Source organism: Falco cherrug, chromosome 3, assembly GCF_023634085.1.
Source record: "Falco cherrug isolate bFalChe1 chromosome 3, bFalChe1.pri, whole genome shotgun sequence".
Lineage (NCBI taxonomy): Eukaryota > Metazoa > Chordata > Aves > Falconiformes > Falconidae > Falco > Falco cherrug.
In genome coordinates this window covers 101178010-101192491 of record NC_073699.1, presented here as the reverse complement: position 1 = coordinate 101192491, position 14482 = coordinate 101178010, and the positions used below count along the sequence as shown (strand labels likewise).

Genomic DNA, 14482 nt, shown 5'->3' with positions numbered 1-14482 from the left:
ACTGCAACTAAAAAAACACTGTTAGGTTATACAGGGTCTCTCTGCTCCTCAACTGAAGTACCACAGAGAATTGCAGGATAAAATTAATTATTTTGCCCTCATATCAGGGCTGGAACAGCATCCAGTTAGTGCAACTTGTTCATATACTTCATAAAGAGAAAACAAAACATCAAATAGCTTGCCAGTTTAAAGAGCGCTTTCTGTTTGAGGGAAGGGAGAGGTGAGAAGGGATGTTTATGTAAATGAGGCAGAGAAACTACAGAGAAAAAAAGATGCAAGCACATAATTAAAATCTGTATCATAATGCCTACATACAACGTACCAACTGAGATTACAGGACCAAGTTTGATTCTAGCGTCAAACTTTTCAGCGTTACATTTTACAATTTAATAACATTCTTTTAAAAGATGCTTTTCATGTGTAATCTCTATTATAGCACAATGGGCCCAAGATGATTTTTTCAAACAAAGATGGACTTTTATGAAACAATGAGTGGAAACTTTCTTTAAACTCCCATCCCAGCTGTTTGATGTGATCCAGGCAGTTGAACATCTGAAACCACGTCGTTTCATACAAGCTTGCACAACACCAGAAGTCCTTCTGCGTGTTATGTGCTGGGGTTTATGAGAGCTACGTGGCCAGGTGTTAAACACTGAGAGTCACAGTTGGGTTTGACCTTAGTAAATGTTGTAATTTTAAGGTGACATATGTCGGAAGATACTTACTTCTGTATTCAGAGGTAGTATGAAAACAAGGGACATGGTCCCCTGTTATGAGGAAGGTAATTATTCCCCAAGCAGTTCTACCTGTGTTTTGTTTTACCAATAAAATTGAGAGTTTTGACTTGGTAAGAAAGAATTTTCTTCAGAAAGAGGAAAAGATGCATCTTTATTAAATCAAAACAGATTCAGACACTTGTCATTCTCCTAAACTGCAGATGGTTATGAGGCCTAAGACAAGAAACTTAAGCAGGGCTTAGCAATTTTAAATTTTTTTTTTTAAAGGCTCTGGCTGTCTCACATGTCAGACAGGCATGTGTATTATGCACATCCAGCAGGGGACAAAGATCAGAAATTTAAAGGAGCTGTTTGTGATTTTGGATGGGATGTGGCACACAGATGAAAGAGCAAACATTTTTCCCCTTGGTTTAATGCTAGCTCTAGATTCCTAAATTAAGCCCAGCAGGAAACAAACATCCACCACAGATTTCAAAAGATATCTCACATCTTTGTATTAAAACGTGTTATTTTAAGAGTCCCAAATGCTGCATGTCTGATTTTTATTAAGTCCAGAGCCAACATAGGAAGTGTTATTTGATTTATTTTAAAGGAACGCAGAAAATATTAGTGGACAATGGGATGTAAATTGCAAGAAGCCAAACGAAAATTGTGGACGAGGAGATACTGGGCCTGATGCTACTATCTATAAGAATACTAAGGCCACAGGCTTCAAAAAATTACTGTGATGACCTTGAGAGCTCACTCAGACTAAGGACCATCCAGTGAGTGGATTTTCCTGGGGGGTGGAAGGAGGACAGTCTCAATTTTTCTTTTCCAAATGGACAGGGGAGATGTTTCTGATACACACTTCTGATTCCTTCTACACCAAAGAGCTACAATATTCTACTCCCATGGAGGGCAAGATCAGGCATCACCCTACACGTTCCTCACACGTTTCATGTGTGAGTCTTGGTGGAAAGGACAAGATTTCTACATCTATATACAAATGCAGTTAAAATGTCCAACCCCCAAAATTACTTTCTTCTAAGACTCCATCTTTCTTCATACAAAATGTAAAAGTACCAGCATAAGACATGAGCCTATCTCAATCACAATACACTGAGCTTTTATTTTGGAGGTTGCAGATATATATATTTGTTTGTTTGTTTGTTTGTTTCCAACTGACTTTGATGGTGTTTTGGGATTAAAAGAAGGAGCAGGCAGTTCCCATGAGATGAAAGACATAACTGCAAAGGACACTCACTTAGAAGATTTAAAAAAAAAAAAAAAAAAAAAAACAAACCCAACCACACCAACCAAAAATAACCCCACTCTTGGAGTCTGAGATGCTGTTATGTATTTATTTAAAGAAACACTCCCTTGAAAGGACTTAGACTCTGATATTTTATATAAGTTTCTGCTTTTATCAACTGTAGCTGGAAATAAAATGAGGTTTTTTTAATTGACAAGCTATTGAAAATTCTAACAATACTTTCCCAAGTATGCTAGAATTATTACAGACAGAAAGAATAGCTTCAAGTTCTTCTGTAAGCAGTGCCAGTAATAAAACCTAAGTTTCATTCTAATATATGGCCAATTCAAATTCCCAGCAACCCTTCTCCCAGTGACATCATTTCGAAAATGTCCCCCCACATCCCTCCCCACCACCTAACTGCCGGCTGGGCACAGAGGCAGCCCCTACTATGGTAAATCCTGAGCCATGGTTGAAGAAGTTCAGCCAAGTTCTCAGGTCAAACAAAGCAGAGACATGGTAGGCACCCACATCTCTCAGAAAGGACTAACTGATCTTCCTTCTCCAGCCAGTCCCTTATCTCATAACATTTTTAGTGCTTCCACCTCCAGCCCTGCCCATCCCTCCTGTAATTAGATAAGACAAGGAAAGGTTACTGGGGGAAGAGATGAGGCAGGGGGCGGGGAGGGGAAGGAACAAAAAAAAAAAAACCAAAACGGAAAAGTCATGTTTTCTTTGGGATGTAGGCTAAAGAAGGAGTGCAGAAGTACTTTTGACAGCATGCATAATTCTGCGTGCCTGAATGAGCCTTCTCACACTCGTGGGTCAACCAAGCACAAGGAGAAAGGAGACCTTTAGTTTCTGTTCCTGACACTACTTCTGCATGCAGTGCAAGACAAGTTGATTTATGTTTCCGTTCATGAAGGCCTAAAATAAGCACATAGTAGCTTACATACATCTTTAACATTGCTGCCAAGATTAATTCATTAGTTATAACATGCTTTGAGATCCCTGGGTAAAAAGTGCAAAGAACTAAGTCAGACCCTGACTGGCATCAGAAGACAGAGGTGCATGCACTGCTTCAGGTACCTAAACTTCACTGCCTTCTGCCTCCGAGCTTCAAATCTCATCATAAATTGTTTCAAATACCTCCAAACTTTTGGCTCCACCTTTTGAAATCCACCTTTGGCTGTGAGATGGATGAAGTATTAGATTCACTATGAACTCAGATTAAAAATTATGCAGGACCCTAACAAAATGCTGACAGAGACAGAAGCAAATACCATTTAACATCCAAAACTCTTCTCTTGTAGAAGGCCAGTGACACTGCACTTACGATGCCCTGGATGTATCAACCTCCAGGCATAATAATTTGCCCATCTTTGCAAAAGATAAGTTCATCATTTGCAAGTTTTCTATCTGCTATAGAATAATAAGGATTACATGCTCTAAAGTAAAAAACATAAAAGGTGTGTTTACTGTTCTTTGCCAGCTTTGGAATCTAGGAAAAAAAGTCTCCTCCTTTCATTACATTTGTCAGCTTGCTAATGTACTTATGGTTCATATTTCTTTACAACCCTAAAATGCAGATTTATCCTTTTATATCGGATCCTGTATTTGCTTCCAATCACTCAGCTATTCTGCAGGGGTTTTCATCAAAATTTGCCCTCATATTCTGAAGTACCAGCATTTTGTTAAATTGTTCCAAGAGCGTCAAATACAGGATTGCTTTTCAAACATGAATTGGTTTTGTTTTTAAACACAGGTGTGCCACAACTGCTATTTATCATACTTAGTAGTGGTATTGTACCATCATGGGCTGCGGTTGTCTCTTGGACATGTTTGTGCTCAGTGGTCTTGCACGTAAATTGTGAAGCCAAAGAGGGGAAAAGCAGGGGGACAGGAGCCACAAAAGAAGAAAAACAAACTGGTCTTCTGAGTTTTGTGAGGTCTTGTACAACAGTGATTCCCAATTCACAAATTTCACACAAATACACAACGTTCTTAAAAGCACATCAACAACTGAGTATGTGGTCGTTCCAGATTGTTTTAAATATGCATGCAGCTTACATCAATACTTATCTAAATAGAAAGGATACCTTACACCAGAAATAAATAGGACATATTTACAAACTTCATTGGGAATGCTGGTAATTTCATAAGGGGTAGTAGTCTCAAGAAAAAGCTAAGAATCTCAGTCTGCCCCCAAAGGTGACTGATATGCTTGGCCCAAAGACAGGACAGCATGGTTAGACTTCAGGATTCCTGAAAAATTAGACCCTAAGGGACTTTCTGCCAATTACAGAGGCCTCCCTAAATGCCTTGATACTGGTCATGATCTCTCAATGAACAGCTTTATGGAAGCACCCAATGGATGTCAGTGACCACTGAAATCACATTTTGGACTCGTCACCACTGTAATGACTAACCACATCTTGTTAAACATGTATATTCCAAACCTGGAAAAAGATTTTTACTGGAAATAAACAGAAAGCTGAGATGACACACGCTTTTGCTAAATTAAACTAACAGCGCAGCACTTAGGTGGTTTTATAATACAAAATTCATCCTTAGGGACTGATAAACAGACTGAAGACTGCTCACTTCAAGAGAAAAAGATGAAGCCCTCATTTAAACTATAAATCACCATTCTGCAAAAGCTACTTCAAGAACAGGTAAAAGGTTTAAAAAATGTCAAATGTAAATCACAACTGTTTTCATGGAAATGCTGCTTTATCTTTAATGCTGCACTGTCAATAGCTGTCTTGTCCCTGGAAGCAGTGAAATGCAAGAAGTTCAGTATAATTACCTCAGTGTATTCAGTATTTTAAATTGATCAAATTACATGAATTGATTTTTAAAGATTCAGCTTAGGGAAGTAGGGAGGGGATGCCTGGGAAAAAAACATCAGTTCCATCTGCAGAGCAGAATTGATTATATGTTATGGATGGCTTATGCCCTAGGACTATAAAAAATGGTAGGTGACTTTGGTTACTAGAGGAGCTATCAGTCAGCCTGAATTATTGAGATATTTTTGTGTAGTGTAGTTTCAAACATCTCCCTTGGTTTTCTTTTTCACCCTCAAAATGTAAACATTCAGAGCTATCAACTGAAGGAAGGTCACAAGGTTGAACACAGGAACAAGCTATTCCAGTACCTGCGATTCCATCAAAACCAACCCTTATCTTGCAGCTGGTACGCAGGGGAAAGTTTAACTCTCCTCTTCCATTAGCTTCTCTTACGATCATTTTGTATCAAGACATAAAATCCAAATGAAAAAACTATATCCAGAGACGGTGTTATATCCTTCATCTGATGCTTGAGCACCAACAATGAAAAGATTCACTGGGTGGCAGGAAACAATGAAAATACAATTCAGGAAGAGAATAGGATTCCCAAATACTATCACCTCATTGTAAGGGAAGACCTATAGACTTAAAATTAGACAGTTTAAAAAGCCTAAATCTCTTTATATTTGTTCCAAAACATACATCATAACTAGTATTAAAGGTCACTGGCAGTAAGAAAAAAATAAATGAAAAAGAAACTATTTTATCTTTGTTATCCTTTGCAATCGTAGACTAACGTACAATCCCTTAGGACGCAACCACGCTTCTTCCACAGGATCCCATTCCCTTTCAATACTCTGAATGAAGTGATAATTGAACCAGTGATCATTATTTGGCCTTACTCTTACTATTCAGTATGAAGTCCCATGTCTTGTTTACTGTGTACTATTCAGAGCCCGATTTGAACAATGAATTATTCATTTGCTTGTGGGTTTTCCTACAGTGCTCATCACAACAACATCTGAATGCATTACAAACATTAAGTGATTCATTTTCACATCATCTTTGTGCGATGAAGTGAATGATATCATTGTATGCACATTACAGAAGGGGGGGCATGACACAGGGATATTAAAGCATCTGTTAACTCCAAGTGCACAAACAGAGGCTTGCAGGGCCAAGTTTCTTCAAAATACTTACATTTGTCGCACCATTTGAGTCAGGGTCGGTAGCACACGTGGATCATGCCCACAGGTCTCAGAGCAGGCCCCTAGGAAATGAGGAATACAATCACGATCCCCTGATCACATGAAAACATTCTGCTTTTAAACTGTATTGCACATAAGATGTGAAGAGACAAAGATGGTGCCAGTGGAAGGAGAGAAATTCTCCAAACAAAGTAACATTACAAAGGTGTAAAAGAAATTAAGCCACAAAACCACAGACACAACAGCAGAGACACCGAAGCCCAGTAGGGATTTGTGCCCTACGGCTTTCAGAGAAAGTCACGTTTCAGAGAACATCCATCCTTTATTGGGTGCAGGGGGAAACACAGTGACAAAGGCTGAGGAAAAGGCTGAGGTACATCCTGCCTTCTTTGCCTCAGTCCTTAGTAGTAAGACCAGTTGTTTTCGGGGTACCCAGCCCCCTGAACTGGAAGACATGGACAGGAGCAGGGTGAAGCCCCCATAACCCAAGGGGCAATGGCCAGCAACCTGCTGCACCACTGAGAAACACACCAGGCTGTGGGTCTGGGTGGGATCCACCCGAGGGACTGAGGGAGCTGGTGGGTGCTCGCCGAGCTCCACCATTTCTCAGCAGCCTGGCTCACCAGGGAGGTCCCGGCTGACTGGAGGTTCAGGAATGCAATGCCCATCTGCAAGAAGGGCAGGAGGAGGATCTGGGGAACTGCAGACATATCAGTCTGACCTGGGTGCTGGGGAAGGTTATGGAGTAGCTCTCCCTAAGTGTCATTATGCAGCACATGCGGGGCAACCGGATGATTCAGCATGGATTTATGAAAGGCAGGTCCTGCCTGACTAACCTGATTTCCCTCTACGACAGTGACCCAATTAGTGGATGAAGGAAAGACTGTGAATCTTCTTTACCTAGACTTCAGTAAAGCCTTCAACACAGTTTCCCAGAGCATTCTCTTTGAGAAACTGGGTGCTCATGGCTTGGACGGGTATACTCTTCACTGGGTAAAGCATTGGGTAGATGGCAGGACCCAAACAGTTAAATGGGGTTAAATCCAGTTGGTGCCAGTCACAAGTGGTGCTCCCTGGGGCTCAGTGCTGAGGCCCACCTGCGAGCACCCTCCAGCACTCTCCATGAGCCGCAGGTGGCCCCAGCTGGGGCAGTGTTGATGTGTTGGGGGCAGGAGGCTCTGCGGGGGCTGGGCAGGCCGGGCCCAGGGGCCGAGGCCAGCGGTATGGGGTCCCCAGGAGCCCTGGGCTCAGCTCTGGGCCCCTCGCTGCCAGAGGGACGCTGAGGGGCTGGAGCGTGTCCAGAGCCGGGCAGGGGCTGGGGCAGAGGCTGAGGGGGGAGGCAGCCTGGAGAGGAGGGGGCTCGGGGGGGCCCTGATGGCTCCCTACAGCTGCCTGACAGGGGGCTGTGGGCAGGGGGTCGGTCTCTGCTCCCAGGGAAGGAGCGACAGGAGCAGAGGGAACGGCCTCGAGCTGCGCCAGGGCAGGGTTAGGGTGGGGGTGAGGGGACATTTCTTCCCTGGGAGGGTGGTCAGGCACCGGCACAGGCTGCCCGGGGAGGGGGCACCCGCACTGGGGGCGTTTAAAAAATGCGTTGATGCGGCACTTGGGGACAGGGTTTAGTGGTGGCCTTGGTAGTGCTGGCTTAACAGTTGGACTCTATTATCTTAAAGTTTTTTTCCAACCTAAATGATGCTAGGATTTGCTGTCTCCACCACTAGTACACCACTAAGGTTTCTTGGTTTATGTCTCTCATCTTTCTTCAGCTAGGTGAGCTGGGGCAGTGAAAAGGAGAAGAAATAATACCACATGCTCAGTTCACACTTCAATCCAAGCGGGAAAGATCCCAGAAGCTCAGGACGGGCAGAACAGAAAGCAACAGTAGGTGGCTAAAGTTGGAGCAAGCTGCAAGGACCTCCTCACTACAGAGCCAGGAGTATGCCAAGAGAGCATACCATCAGAGATCAAAAAAGACTTTGGACTGTGTTCATTTAAGCAGTGGGGACCACCTTTCATCTTTCCCTGTTAAATGTAATTCACTCAAACAAATCCGACCTCATTTAAAAATAATTTAAAACTTTTACATGCTGGTTGTATATATTTATACAGTTTCTAGTACAACAGCTTCTTCCACAGTTTGATTCTTTCCCCAGTGTCTAAACCTGGCAAAATTGTACACGAGACCGCCTGGCATCTTACCTAGCCTTCCAAAAAATGGCTACACTTACTCAGGGTTTACCTTTCTCCACTACAAGTGAAAACAGCTCCAAACTGTGTTAAACTTTCCTAAGAGGCAGGTACGGAGACAGAGCTGCTGTGGTGGAAAAAAAAACTTTCAGCATTACAGTACTACAAAAATAAAGGAGTTTCTGCTTCCATTCCAATATCCACAGTATTTCCATGAGAACTACAGCTGGATATAGCCTCACCATATGCAAGGCAGCACACATGTTGTGTTCAGCAGCTGTAACCAAACAGGCTGCTCATTAAAGTCCAATGCTGATCTGTTTTTCAGAAGTGACCCAAAATCTGTTCCCAGTTCTGCAAAAGGTCTCTTACAGACTGTGAGCACATTAGTGGAAGATGCCTTCCTCCATGCCTTCAAAAACCTGATGCAGTTACTTCAACCCAATTCAAATCATACAGCAAGGACAGGTGGGTCCATCCTATACTCAGGATTGCAGTGCCTTTCATTCCATGACCAGTTCTTCCTGGCTTTCCAGGCAGCCTGGGAAAGCCCCCTCTGAATTCACTAATCCCCCTGTGTTGGTTGCAAACCCAGACAGCTCCTCCAGTCTTTGCAGGACTCCCCATATTCTTCACCCAGGAAAAGGGGGTTCATCATTAACAGCAGCCGTACACTGAAGCTGACTTTCTTTCTTCCTCATTCCCAAGGTGCTACCACACCAGAAACAGGCTACTTTGGGTTTGTGGATCTCTGAGGAAGACTCTTGAAACTGCCCGGAGTGTTTGTCGTGCAGCTGACAGTACCAGTGAATGCAGGTACAAGATAAACCCAAACCGAGCGCTGGCTGAAGGTGTTTCCCCCGTGGCTAGGCAGGATGCCTGGAAGGAGAGGCTGTAAGGAACCGAGCAGGGAGACACATAAGCCAGTATCCTGGCATTTATCTGTTATCATTTGTCCGACTCCGATGTTTCAAATTCTATCAGTCACTGGTTTTAAAGAGGCTGGGTTTAAATCACTAGCCACTGTTGAGCTTACAGGCCAGCCGTTAGATCCCACTGATCCCAAAACTGCTGGAGAAGAGTCATACCTACATGGTCCTTTCTGCTCAGGACATCGGCTCCCATCGAAGTCTTAATTCATATCACTCATAGTAGCTGTGTCTTCATATATAATGTTCTACCCACTTTCTTCTCGTTACATATTACACAAAACTAAAACACGCCTTGGTTTGAGTAGATAAAAAAGAAAAAGAATATTTGCTTGGGGACATAAACTTATCTCAAGAATTCAGCTCAGCCTGATTTTAATATAACACACAAGCCTGACACAAGATTCAGGCTTGTTAGGAGACTGTGAGTATATTTCAGACGCTACTTGCTTTTTACGTTTGACTGTTTCAGCAGCAGAGTAAAATTGACATGCATTACCTGGGAGCAAAATCAGGAAGAAACCCAGGTCTGAGCATCTCCCACCCAGAAGAACAATGTGGAAACTAAAGCAGCAAAAATGAGTTGAGGGTTTTATGATAAGACTGAGCTCTCAAAGACTAAAGCCTGTGCTTAAGCTTGAGCAAGAAGAGAAAGGTGAAGCCATTCTAGACTCAGAGTGTAAGCTGGTAACACAAGGTCACCAGCAGGTAGCTTTAAGTGGAACAGACAAGAGCATAGATAAAAAGCACGTTAGTGAATACCAGTTCCACTGCAGCTGTCTATGAAACACCAACCAGTTTAGTACATTCACACAGAAAACGTGTAGCACAGGCATTTGATAGCTACAAGTCATGTAGAATTTGCTGACATTTCTGCTGAAATCTGCATTTGTTGTTAATTTATGACCACCTCTGTCACAACATTTGTACACGATTGCCTGAAAAAAGTCAAATATCTAGTATGCTGGGATAATTTGTAATTTTGTAAATACTAAGGATAGTTCATTGTTCTACTATGCATCAGTATTCAGCATTTAAAAAATCATTTTCTAATGCAGCCTTCCCCTGACAGTAGCATTTATTCCAGTTAAAACATACACAGTGTATATATATATTTTTCCCCCCCTTCAATACCAGTTTTATATGCCTATATTGTTTAGTCTATGGTTTGTGTTATACCATTATACAACAAAATTAGCTTGTGTTTAGTGGATTAACTAGAGAACCTAGGAATAAAAAGTAAGGCTTGGTGGGATGGGGTTTGGAGCAACCTGGTCTCATGGAAGGTGTCCCTGCATACAGCAGTGGGGGGTGGAACCAGATGATCTTTAAAGTCCCTTCAAACTGAAACCATTCTGTGATTCTGAGAAAAAAGGACCTGATCTTTGTATCTACTTCAATTCAAAATCAATATTTGGAAAAAAGATAACATTAGAAAATGTATTGTCTACTTTTTAATTTAAACCAATCCATAAGAAAACAATCTCTATACTTGGCTATTAACTGAGAAAATGTTATAGGCAGTTAAAATATTTTAAGTAATACCCCATGATTTTTAATACACTACTTAGAAAACTCTTACATAACATTATGTAAATATATATTTTAAGTGTTACTAAGTTTGAACATGGTAATTCTGAAGCTGTGTTTTAACGAGAAGCACAGGTCCCGTGGCTGTTACAGTCTGAGCGTGCTATGGAAACTTCACTCTTCCCCTTCTCCTCGTCAGCTGCCAGGTGATCGCCCTAATGGCTCCCTCGGGCTGGGTTCAAGGAGCAACATCAACACACTATAGGAGAAGCTGCAAAATTTTGATACCTCCTTTTGTAGCCTATTTCCCTTAGGCCAAACTGCAGAGCTTTCACATGAAGGGGCCGGGAATAAAAAGGAGACTTTTAGAAGTACTTCTGCCTTGCACAACCAATAAAATGAATTGCCAATGTCCCACAACAGAGAAAAGCACCTCCCTGTCCCATCACAAGTTGCAAGACTGTGGCCCTACTGAGTAAGCCCCCGGAGGAAAAATCTTTTCATCACTGTGAAGGTGCAGTAACACTGTTCATGCACAAACGTTCAAGCTAATTCAGCCAACAAAACAGGAAGGAGAATGGTCTGAATACCTTGCATTTTTAAAAAATAGATTTATGGATTTATTTTTTGTAAAACTTCTGTCTCCTGAGGCTTCAAATTAAATTCAACTTTATTGTCAACCTTCCCCCCCTAAAAAAAAAAAAAAAAAAAAAAAAGTCAAACTGTAAGTGCTCAAAAGAAACTGAGTTTTGTAACACGGAGCAACACAATTTCACAGAATTCTTCCTCTGCAAGAGCAAAGATCACAAATACCACCCAATCTCTAGAGACTGCAGTCCTAGACTGAGGCTGTATTAACTGCTTCTGCAAAATACTCACTTCATATTTTAAATTAAATTTTAAAGAAAGCCAGCCAGTGACTGATTAGAAAGAAGCTGGAAATGTGCCATGTACTGTATTCAAAACACCTTGAAACAAACTGCACTACTGTCTATATTTGGAAACCATAAAAACATTGCAAAACTAAAACCATATACATGCAAAATATACGTTCAGCCTTCATTGTTTTCAAAGGAAACAAGTACAGATAAACTACAAGGATAACATATGGTTCAGATAAGAATATGGTTTACATCTGTTCCTGGTTAATTAGTTCAAACTTTACTCACAGTGGAGTTTCGAAGATGCAAGAACACGAGTTCAATAAATGAGCCATATTTTAGAATGCTGAACAGACCTACAAATCCCCAAATCCAGCTGGTAGGTCTTTCAGCCTTGCAGAAGCACCTTTCGTGATTGGAGCATTTCCCAGGGGATTAGGCATGAACAACACTGTCCTGTTGGGAAGCTGGGTCCCTACCCCAGTTCTCACCAGTGTGCTCTTATCTCAAGGCAGTCACCTACACACAGAGTCTCAGTTCTGTCACCAAGAAAACACACTCCATGGCACAGACTTGCTTAAGCAACTCGTATAAACACAGCCAGGAAGATAAGACTAACTTTATTTTTTGACCTAGCCTTTATCTACTCCCAGTAGTCCCAATGAGCTTCATGTACATACCTTTCAAAATCAGCAAGCAGAATTTTCCCGAAGTAGTCTTCCCACTTTCAGTTTAATGTAAAATAGTGTTAAAAAAAAAAAGTCCATCCATTTTAGCATCATTATGAAGGCAAAATACAGTAAAACTGTGTTAAAGTAAACTTTCAAAATGGTTGTGTGTCCTAACTTTGGCAACTGCTTTCTATTTTGGCTAAAAAGTTAAAGCTAACATTAATGCACCATCAGCAAAGGACTTGCTTGCTACCCAGGCACAGACAGGATTAGCCTCTGCTAAGGATTGTTATAGGGCCATAACTGCATCTCCACAACTTCATTTTCCTTTTTCAGCATATGTAACATAATAGTTATAAAATAGCAGTAATACAGAACCAAAATGATGTATCATCGTGATCACCTGTGCTGAAGGCATCTCCTTACATCTCATTCATACATGTCTCAATTTTAAAAAGAGGAAAGTTGATTGTTACAGATACTTCATAGAAACAGCCAGAATTTAATTTTTTTAGTGATCTTGGTGTTCTTCAGAGATGCTAATTTTCAAGCATGCTATTTAACACTAAGAAAATCTTCTATCAGCTATGGCAGTCTGTATTGATCAGTGCTGAAAAAAACAGATGGGAAAAACACAAGTTCCCACTACTTCCAATAGCATTCTGGAGAGCTGGCTATGGGACTCTACATTTTATTGATCTCCTTCTACAAAAGTACCACATCTACATTTCAGAATTGTATTGGGGATTAACTGTAGAAGGTTTCAGAAAAAAAAATCCAACACCTGAAATCTAACAAGAAAAAAAAATGAGTCAGTCAAGAATGACTGATTCTATTCCTAGTTTTTCCATGGACTCAATACATGCTTCTTGGAAAGGTATTTTAGCTCCATTTCTTATTTTATTTGCTTTCAGCTTCTTTCTTTCTTTCTTTTTAAATACTCTGTTTTGGATTAGTGATTCATAGCAACACCAATGCCCTCCTCTTAAGGAGGAAGCTACTTTCCTCCCACAACTTTCCCTCACGAAGTCTCCCAGTTGACTTATGAAATCCTGTTAAAGTAGGAGGTCACTTAAATAAGTCATAAATCAATAGGAAAAAGATCAGCTTCTTTCCTACACAGGTGTCACTTCTATTTATTTTGAGTGCAAAACCCAGCGATCACAGGTTCAGAATATTTATATTGCAACCTGATCCTCATGGTCCGTTGACAAGTGATATTTCTTTGTTAAACAGAGCAAAAACCCTTATGGACCCATCAGATCTTGACAGTTTTATAGGACTCCTAGCAAGAGTTTCCAGCAATAAGACATACCTGGCCTTGTAGTCGTGTGTCCCTCAATGCAAGGTGATGTGAACTCGCCTTTGTGCTAGGCTTCAGTGATGCTCTGAGCCTCCTGAGGTCAGATAATTCTGAGCCCTCTGGTCTTCAAGAGCTTTCCAGGCATACCTGAATCACCTGTAAAAGGGAAAGAGAAAATGCAGATGAAAGCAACCACTTACCTAACTCAGCGACAAGGATGCCACGCTGCACCTTAGCTGAGGAGAAGCATCACTAACTCCTAATACCTCAGCGAGTGCCCTCTTACCAGACTTTATTGTGCCGTATTCATAGATGATGAAGGCTCCACAGTGTGAGCAATAGCATGTCACAGGAACAGAGGACAAATTCACTGGGAAAAGCAACCCAAAAGTACATGTGTCCCAGGGCTGAGCAGGAACGATGAGGCACCAGGTCACAGATGTGCCTGCCACACTGTCAGATACGCAGCCTGATGAGCAGGGAGAGGGGAGGAACGCAGAGTTCCAGACAGGTGTATCTATAAACCCCTTAATGCTTCTTGTTACTGCTTCAGTCAAGAGCAAGCAAGATATTTGCCTCATGGTGTTTGATATCTCTTAACAGAAATAATTTATCATTTGCACAACTGAGTTACTTCTTCCCCTTCTTCCTGCTGCCTCCTGCCCAGCAAATCTGATTGTACCAACCCTATAATACATAAACTATCTCACTAGAAGGGCACATATCTATAAGGATGCAATATTTATTTAAAAGTCTTGGCAGTAAAATTCAAAGAAAAATGGTAAGGAGAACACTGGCAATTGAGCAGCATTTGCTTAAAAAAAAAATAATCAAAAATCAGCCCCTTTCCTTTGAAGATAACTTTGTTGGTAACAGAAGACTCCATGACAGTCTGGGTACCAGAAAGGTCCTCCTTGCTGTTCTTTGCAGCTTTGGTGCCTACAGCAGGGCTACAAGAGACCCACGCCAGCAAGTTCTGCTCTCCTCACACTTGTAAGTGCTTTACAGACTCAGGA

The 14482-nt window shown here is 41.5% G+C and overlaps 1 long non-coding RNA gene across 3 annotated transcripts in view; it reads right to left on the bottom strand.

Annotated features, from left to right (window-relative positions):
• LOC114014675 (uncharacterized) overlaps positions 1-14482 on the bottom strand; it is a 268275-nt gene that overhangs the window by 98568 nt on the left and 155225 nt on the right. For all 3 annotated transcript variants that reach the window (XR_008731533.1, XR_008731534.1, XR_008731532.1), the window contains 2 exons: positions 13479-13622; positions 5961-6030 (listed from right to left, as the gene is read on the bottom strand). This is a non-coding gene — a long non-coding RNA (uncharacterized LOC114014675). The remainder of the gene's footprint in view (positions 1-5960; positions 6031-13478; positions 13623-14482) is intronic.